Here is an 8041-nt window from a genome sequence, read left to right as displayed (position 1 = left end):
CGCCCTTCTTTTCTACTGAGATGTGGCACAAGTTTATTCGCTTTCGTCATCGACAGCAAAAAGCAATTTTGCCTATACCTACTACTTGACGGTCACAGAGTGAACATTGTCACGTTTATAGTGGTGACGGCAGTCGGGCAGGCAGGAAGGTATCGAAAGGTTTGCAAACTAAACTCTTTATGGGGCTGACTTACGTCCTCAAAGAACTAAACAACTCGGCGGCGGCGATTGCAACAAGCGTGCTCGGGGGTCGTTGACGAACAGAATCACCGGTACTCTCGGCCGCGCTCAATTAAAAGCTGACAAAGAAATTTAATTTAAATTAATTTAATTTATTGATACTGTCAGCCTTCGCAGGCTATTACAGGAGTGAAAAATCGAACAAATGCACACTCAAAACAAGGTAAGTACATCTCACAACTGCGACATCCGACACAAAACGCTACAGGGTGCACAGGACATAAAGGAACTAGAACTTTTATTTCATTTCATTTATTGATACTGTCAGCCTTCGCAGGCTATTACAGGAGTGAAAAATCGAACAAATGCACACTCAAAACAAGGTAAGTACATCTCACAACTGCGACATCCGACACAAAACGCTACAGGGTGCACAGGACATAAAGGAACTAGAACTTTTATTTCATTTCATTTATTGATACTGTCAGCCTTCGCAGGCTATTACAGGAGTGAAAAATCGAACAAATGCACACTCAAAACAAGGTAAGTACATCTCACAACTGCGACATCCGACACAAAACGCTACAGGGTGCACAGGACATAAAGGAACTAGAACTTTTATTTCATTTCATTTATTGATACTGTCAGCCTTCGCAGGCTATTACAGGGGTGGAAAATCGAATAAATGCACATCCCAAACAAGGTAAGTACATCTCACAACTGCGACATCCGACACAAAACGCTAGAGAGTGCACAGGACATAAAGGAACAAAATCAAGCAGTAAATCAGAAAACGCACGTGCAGAGGCAGAACTATTGTTTTGGTGTACAACGGTCCAGGTATGATTTCAGGGATTCTGGAAAGGCGTCAAAGGAATCATTTTTTTACAATGGAATCAGGCAGTATGTTTCATTCTTTAATAGCACGAGGAAAGAAAGCTGTACTTAAAACAATCATTATTATAAGAAGGCAAAGGTATAAGCTATATGAGATATAAGACGCCAGAAGTAACTGCTGTGATCTCTGATAACGTAGTAGCAGTTGCGCGTAGCTGCGATCATTAACTGAATAATATGTCGCTTCACTAAGAAAGTGATAAAGCCCCTCACCTGCTGGCTTTGAGCATGAACAAATAAACTGACTTCGTTTTGTGTAACTAGTGGATATCAGTAAGTGGTAAGGGGATAAAGCCGCTTGCCGGTTGGCTGTGGGCATGAACAAATAGAGTGACTGTTGTGCAACCCCTAGTCGATATTAGTAAATGATACAGCCGTGGTAAACCAGCTTGCTGGCCAGCTTCGAGCGTGAATAAATAAACTCACTTCTTGTTGTGTAACCCCTAGTCGTTATTAGTCAGTGATAAAGCCGTGATAAAGCCGCGTGCCGGCCTGCATTTAGCACGAGTAAATAAACCAACTCCGTGTTGTGTAACCTGTAGAGGGTATTATTAAGTGACACGGTGATAAAGGCGCGTGCCGACCGGGTTCGAGCACGAACAAATAAACATTGCAAGTATTCGCGGCCATATACTGACATCGTGTTGTGTAACCCCTAGTGCATATTACTGTTACGTATTATGACATCTATAGCTATAACTCCATAAGGTACAGCACCGCAGCTAGGACTTCGCAGTTTCTCACTATTAATCGCTTCGTACGAATATTCGCGCAAGTAGCGAATATTCGTAAAAATATTCAATTACCTTGTGCCACTATTCGATTCGTATTTAATTCGGTTTTTGGCTGCACTATATGTATATCTTATTTGGTTTTGAAAAAGTATTATTTCTACACCCCCAGGAGAGCGGAATCCAGGGCACTCGAGGGGGAAATCTGCTACAATAACGGGGCCGCTGCAAACGCCAAATACGAATTATTGTAGGTGAACGGGGAAACCCTTGTTATGTAGTGGCGGCTGCTGCTGTCAGTAATAACTTATTTCGTAGAGAAACGTAATCTCAAGCTACAGCGGTACAATTGAGCGTGTGTTTTGTAAACTTCGCGTCCTCATATTGTTTCTTAGCTTCAAGGAAGCTGCCACCTCATGACATCCAGCCACTGCCGGCATCTAAGTGTCGGCGGACTCATCCACGCGACAAAAGCGCGACATCCGAAATAAGCGTGCTTGGTGACATAGCTCCGACTGACCATGCTTACAAAAATTATCCAGCCCTTATAACGCAGGCTTTGAACTTTCTGTCGTAATAAGACGTGCTACGTAAATTCCTGCCCTGCGCAGGGCTGTTAGAAGCTATGGGCCGTGCAATTTGTAGGCTTAATACAATGCGACTTGCTTGATACTGCGCCGAAGCACGTGCATATAGAGCGTGCTGTACTTGGAAGCCAATATTTTGCTGTACAGAGTGTGCGCTCGGGCGGTTGAGGATTTTGTGAACATACGGCGTGTTGAGACGGGAATTAAGAATCAATAAAAAGAAACGAATACCTCTTCCTTCTCCTCTGAGGCAATTACAGGCTGAACCCAATCACTATAGTAAATGAAATGGCCTTCGAGAGCGCAAAAAAAAAAAAAATTCGTACACCTGTCGGTGAAAATGAACTCCCAGCATCTGGCAACTCCTGTCAAGCCACGTGTATCTGCAGGTCAGGTTCCAGAACATATGTTGGCGTTACTGCCTAGGAAATGGACAAAAAAGTTATACGTCAGTGTAATGGTATACATTAAGAGTCGAGGAGACCGTACCCCTAGCTGATCGTGGCGCTGGTTACGTGGCAGCATCGAAGAGAAAGAAGAGGAACGCGATCGTAACAAAAGAACAGTTAACGAAGAAGAGGTCATCCCGCAGGGCTTGATTTGACGAACACTTGGTCAGTCATCTAAACAGCAACAACAACAATTCGGCCAGTAGGCTGCGCATCACACCTGCTTTCACAGCGTGGACAAGAGCTCCCCTGGCGTGAGTCTATGAAGCGACTGGTTTCGTTTGTATCTATATACACCTCAGCATCGCGAGCTTCCGCCAGCTCAACAGCTGCGGGATCACGGGGTGTCCGTTTCCGCTTTCGGTCCTCTGACACGTGTCGACCTTCTAGATCTCTCTCTCCTGCGTTGAAACATTGGTGCCTGCTGTAGTTGGCAAGCAGGAAAAGCGTTTTTCGAGAGCACTACCTGTGCATGCCGTACCTTGTGTTCACCTGCGAGAAAAGCTGTTCACCACATCCGAAAGCAGCGCGATGCCTTTTACCTCCCGCGCAACTACCCCTGAAGTTCGGAGCGCAGTCGCGTGCCCAGTCTATATACGACAAACGATGCCTTGTCGATGTGATGAATGCGGAGTTGTAACTGATCTGAATGGAACGATTTACGAGGACGGAGCAGTTGTGGTCCTAAAGTAGAACATCGAATATGCAAACGGCGTGCATCTCTTCCAGGAATTTGTCTCGACATGTGGCAACTGAGTACGGGATGCATGGTGCAGTTTGGACTCCTCCTGGCTCAGGCGCTGTCCGCTGGAGCTTACATCACCTACCTCGAAGTGCGCTTCCCGCTTCCAGTAAGCACCAGTCAGTTTCTTTTTGTCGTGACGGTAATGTGCGTTGTAAGGTTTATATCTTCAATGAGCTATCTATTCTGTTCATAGTAATGTGAGACACGTTCATTTCCATTAATACTGCACCCTAATACAAGTTTGGCACTCCTTTCTTTATCCTTTCCATTACGGCGCCGTTCATGCGTCCGCCGATATGTGCCCGATATTTAACTTAAAATACAGTGAGTAAAACTCCCATTCAATGCGGGTCTGTGAAAATAGTTTACGCGCTTGGCTGCGTGGTGTCGAACATACACAGTAAACGCGAATACGCCTATATGGAAGTAAAAATGGAGCTTAATCCGTTTTATTCCTTTCTGTTTAGAGTATACACGAAACATTCCAATTTAAAACCCTCGGTCTAAATTGTCGGTTCGTAAGCAGGGAATGTTCGATGCACCGATTGAACAAAGAGCTCACGACTCGTATTTTGAGATCTTTGTGTCACCATGCCCCGTAACTACTTAATGGTCTGAGAACCACAGTTACTAGGGGTCAGTCCAATGTGCTGAAGCTTGTATAGCTGTGGCCTTAGTAGACAAATATGTTGGGCTTATTATTCCCAGAATGTTAAATGCATCGTACAGCTCAATATAACGCGCGAAGGCCCATATATACAGGGCGTCCCAGCTAACTCGGACCAAGGTTTGTCTAAAGTTACAGTATCATTTTTATCGCCCTACTTGAATAATTAATCGAGATAAATAATTAACTTCTTAAATATAGCTTGAAACGCTCAGGCGTCAATAGAAAATTTGTGGAGCTCCACAAATATTGTCCAACCCAGACATTTCCAACGAGATAGACTTAGCGTGGCCGTTTTAATTCGGGAAAAAATGAAAGCCCGCGAAGTTTAAAAAATACCACGTGACAGTGCGCTCCGCACGCCCGAACGCGCCGCGATTACAGCGCTCTCATTCGTGCATTGTTAAAAACATCGCTCGCTTCGCGCCTTTCGAGCTGCACACGACAGAGCTTCGCGTTGTGGTTGCTTCCAAGATAAGCGCCAGTGGGTTCGGGTCGCAGTTGAAAGAAAGCCGGTTCCCGTTTCTGCGGCGATAATTGCGCTATCACGCTAACAGAATGAACAATGCGTCGCCAGCCGCCGCCGGCAGCGTCAGAGCTGAGCAAAGAGAAGCCATTTCTCGTAGGCGAAGAGAAGGCGCGGTGCTGGCGATGGTTTTTACAAATCACGGATGAGGGCGCTGTAATCGCGGCGCATTCGGGCGCTCGGAGCGCGCTGTCACGTGGTATTTTTTAAACTCCGCGGGCTTTCGTTTTTTCCGAATAAAAATGGCCATGCTAAGGCAATCGCGTTGGGAGTGCCTCGGTTGGGCATTATTTGTGGAGCTCCTCAAATTTCCAGTTCACGCCTGAACGTTTCAAGATATATTTTAAAAATTAATTAATTTATCTCGAATGATTATTCAAGTAGGACCATCAAAAATGTTACTGTAATTTTAGATAAACCTTAACAACATCCACGCGATTTCAGTTCCGAAGAACGCTTAGGTTTTTTTCAAATCTTGGTCCAAGTTAGCTGGGACACCCTGTATATCCTCGCCAGACACGAGCAAAAGTTCGGCTTGTCAGCGGTAATCCAAATACGTGTTTCAAGCCTTGATGGCCCAATGAATGTACACTGAAAAGTTTGCAGCCGTAGGTGCAACAGTTCTTCCCTTATGAGTTTTCTCCGTGCTCTCTGCTACGTGCCTCTTTACCCACATAAAATTCAACAATATTTTATGGTGTATATTTGGTTAAATGCATGACACGATAGAATGCGTATTAATATTTATATAAAAAGATTTTAAAAATCTCATTGAAAAGCACGGAAGTCCTTGGAGCTGTTTAGCCGCTGGGAGCCGACATTTGGTTTCGACAAATCAATCAGCTTGAGAGGCTGCTCAAAGCGCCCCTATCGGTTCACACTTGTTGCAAAGATGACTACGTGGGAGCACATTCAGTGCTCTCAGACTTCTAATGGCACTAGGCAGTAAGAGAGATCCGTTTTTTTAAGAGTTAAATGACAAATGTGCATTACGTACTTGGGGTCTCACGAGGATATTATTGCCTAACCATGGGATGAGGACATCATGAAGTGTGCAGAGAAAGCTGCGGTTTTAAAGGCAACTACACAACTTTTCCAGAATTTCACGATATTCAAGGATTCATATCTATGTGGGCTGTAGATAAAGCAAGCCAAGTGTTTTTGCACTAGCATTTAAAATAGCGACGTAATCGACCATTGAATTTTGCGCTTCTTCTCAAAGCACTGGAGGTGTGCGGGAAAGTTTAGTGTGACGTCACGGAAGGTATGATTTCAAATTATCGCTGTCGTCAGCCGCATCCTACTATGCCTCGTTGGACGCTGCCAAGCAACGCTCTGCAGGATTTGCCTTCAGTGGCGTTGTTTTTTTTTTGCTACAAAGCAGGCGTTTATGCGTTTGAAATGTACCGATACCTTCGATGACGTCATCGTGACCCCCCCCCCCCCCTTGACGTTGAGCGCTGCGGAGAAGCCTGAAGGGCGTCGAAATTTTAATCGGCGATTACGTCACGACTACGGCACCTCTTTCTTCCTTTATTCTGTGAGTCCCTCCTGTATCCCTTCCCTTAGGGCGCAGTTCGGGTGTCCACCGAGATATGTGAGACAGATACTGCGTCATTTCCTTTCCCCAATAGCCAATTCAATTCAATTCAATTACGTCACTATTTCAAATGCTAGCCCAAAAATACTTGGCATGCTTTACCTGCAAGTTTCGCACATTGGACCCTTCTAAGCTCGTTGATTTATAAAACCGACGCAGTTGCCCTTTAGGGTCCCTGAATTCCTTTCTGGGCCGGGCAGGACTGGGGCAACTGCCCTGAAACATTTTAAGTTCTCCCTTCTTTGGCACAGCGGACCACGAGAACCTAGACGGCTCAGAAATCTCGCTGACGGAATTTCACTACGATGGTCGCAGGGGAAGCGGGCGCCCAGGGGCTCCGTGTGGCCGGAGCCGCAGGTGATGGTGTCCTCAAAGCTGCAGAGGCACCTCCTACCGGGATCCTTCCGCATTACCACCAACGACGACCCCGGGTCGCGGGAGTGCGACGTGCTGGCCAAAGGCGCTGCGCGCTACGCCAAGCTGCTCTTCTTCAACGCAATGTCCGCTGACGGGGACGAGTACGACGTCTCCCCTGGCAGGCAGCTGGACAGACTCGATGTGAACGTCTCGCTGCTGGCGGAGCAGTACTGCCGCTACCCGCGCTTTGGGGACGACGAGAGCTGTACGTTGGGTGATCAAGCGACGTTTAAATCATTTACAGAGGGTCCTTATTTAGGGCAGCTTCGTTGGTGTTCGTTGTCAGGGGCCGCAGAACAGCTGGACCCGCATACCTTGGAGCTTCCGTTTTAACGCGATAGGTTTATGGTTTCTGGGGGTTTATTATAAGCAAAAACGTAGCATATGTGCGGGACGAAGAAGGGCGAAGACAGGACGGTTGCTACACTTACAGCTGAAATGAATGAAATGCGACAGTAAACCACACCCCGTCCCAGAGCAACAACACGCATGCGCATAACATAAAACAAGGTAAAAACAAACTGATAATCTTAAAACGTGTGGAAAAAGATAAAAAAGGAGAAAAGAGAAAGAGCGATAGATAATAAAAGGTGCTAAGAAAACTCAAGTGCGTTTTAAAAACTTTTAACGCCCCAAAGCGACTCGGGCTATGAGGGACGCCGTAGTGAAGGGCTCCGGAGGTTTCGACTACCTGGGGTTCTTTTACGTGCACTGACATCGCACAACACACGGACCTCTGGAATTTCGCCTCCATCGAAATCATCGTCATCGTCATCGAAGTCATCGTCGGCGTCGTTGGGCGTGCGCGAAAAATCAACGAAAATATCCCCAGAGAAGCAACCTACGCGTGCCACCTGGGTCACATGACCTTATGACGCCATCACAGCCTCCTCACCGTGGCAGGTGGCAGTTCAATTGATGACTGGTCGCGATAGGTTGCTCGGAAAGAGCACTGTAAAAGTTGCACCGGTGACAGCACCTGCCATTGTAGGACAGTGGCGCATCGCTTAACCACTGCACCACTGCGCCAGAAGTGGTATGAAGACTCCCAGGGATGTATGAATGTAGAGTAGAGAATGAGGAATTTCGCATATATGAGCATTATTTCATTAACGCTATCGTGTCATACCCTTAAGGCAAATCTTAAGTGTCTCTTCCACTATTTTTTTTTTTTGGTGGCTTGTCTTTCCTCTTCGAAGTGCAAGTGCGCTTAATGGCATGACACGCTGAAATAAAAGCATA

The 8041-nt window shown here is 46.2% G+C and overlaps 1 pseudogene across 1 annotated transcript in view; it reads left to right on the top strand.

Moving 5' to 3' along the window:
• The first annotated feature begins 2706 nt into the window (after positions 1-2706).
• LOC144119582 (uncharacterized) overlaps positions 2707-8041 on the top strand; it is a 47761-nt pseudogene continuing 42426 nt past the window's right edge. The window contains exons 1-2 of the transcript XR_013312395.1: positions 2707-3695; positions 6698-7004. The product of XR_013312395.1 is annotated as an uncharacterized LOC144119582 (transcript). The remainder of the gene's footprint in view (positions 3696-6697; positions 7005-8041) is intronic.

This window comes from Amblyomma americanum, chromosome 2, assembly GCF_052857255.1.
Source record: "Amblyomma americanum isolate KBUSLIRL-KWMA chromosome 2, ASM5285725v1, whole genome shotgun sequence".
Classification (NCBI taxonomy): Eukaryota; Metazoa; Arthropoda; class Arachnida; order Ixodida; family Ixodidae; genus Amblyomma; species Amblyomma americanum.
Note: the sequence above shows the minus strand (reverse complement) of the source record. Positions and strands in the feature narration are given on the sequence as shown.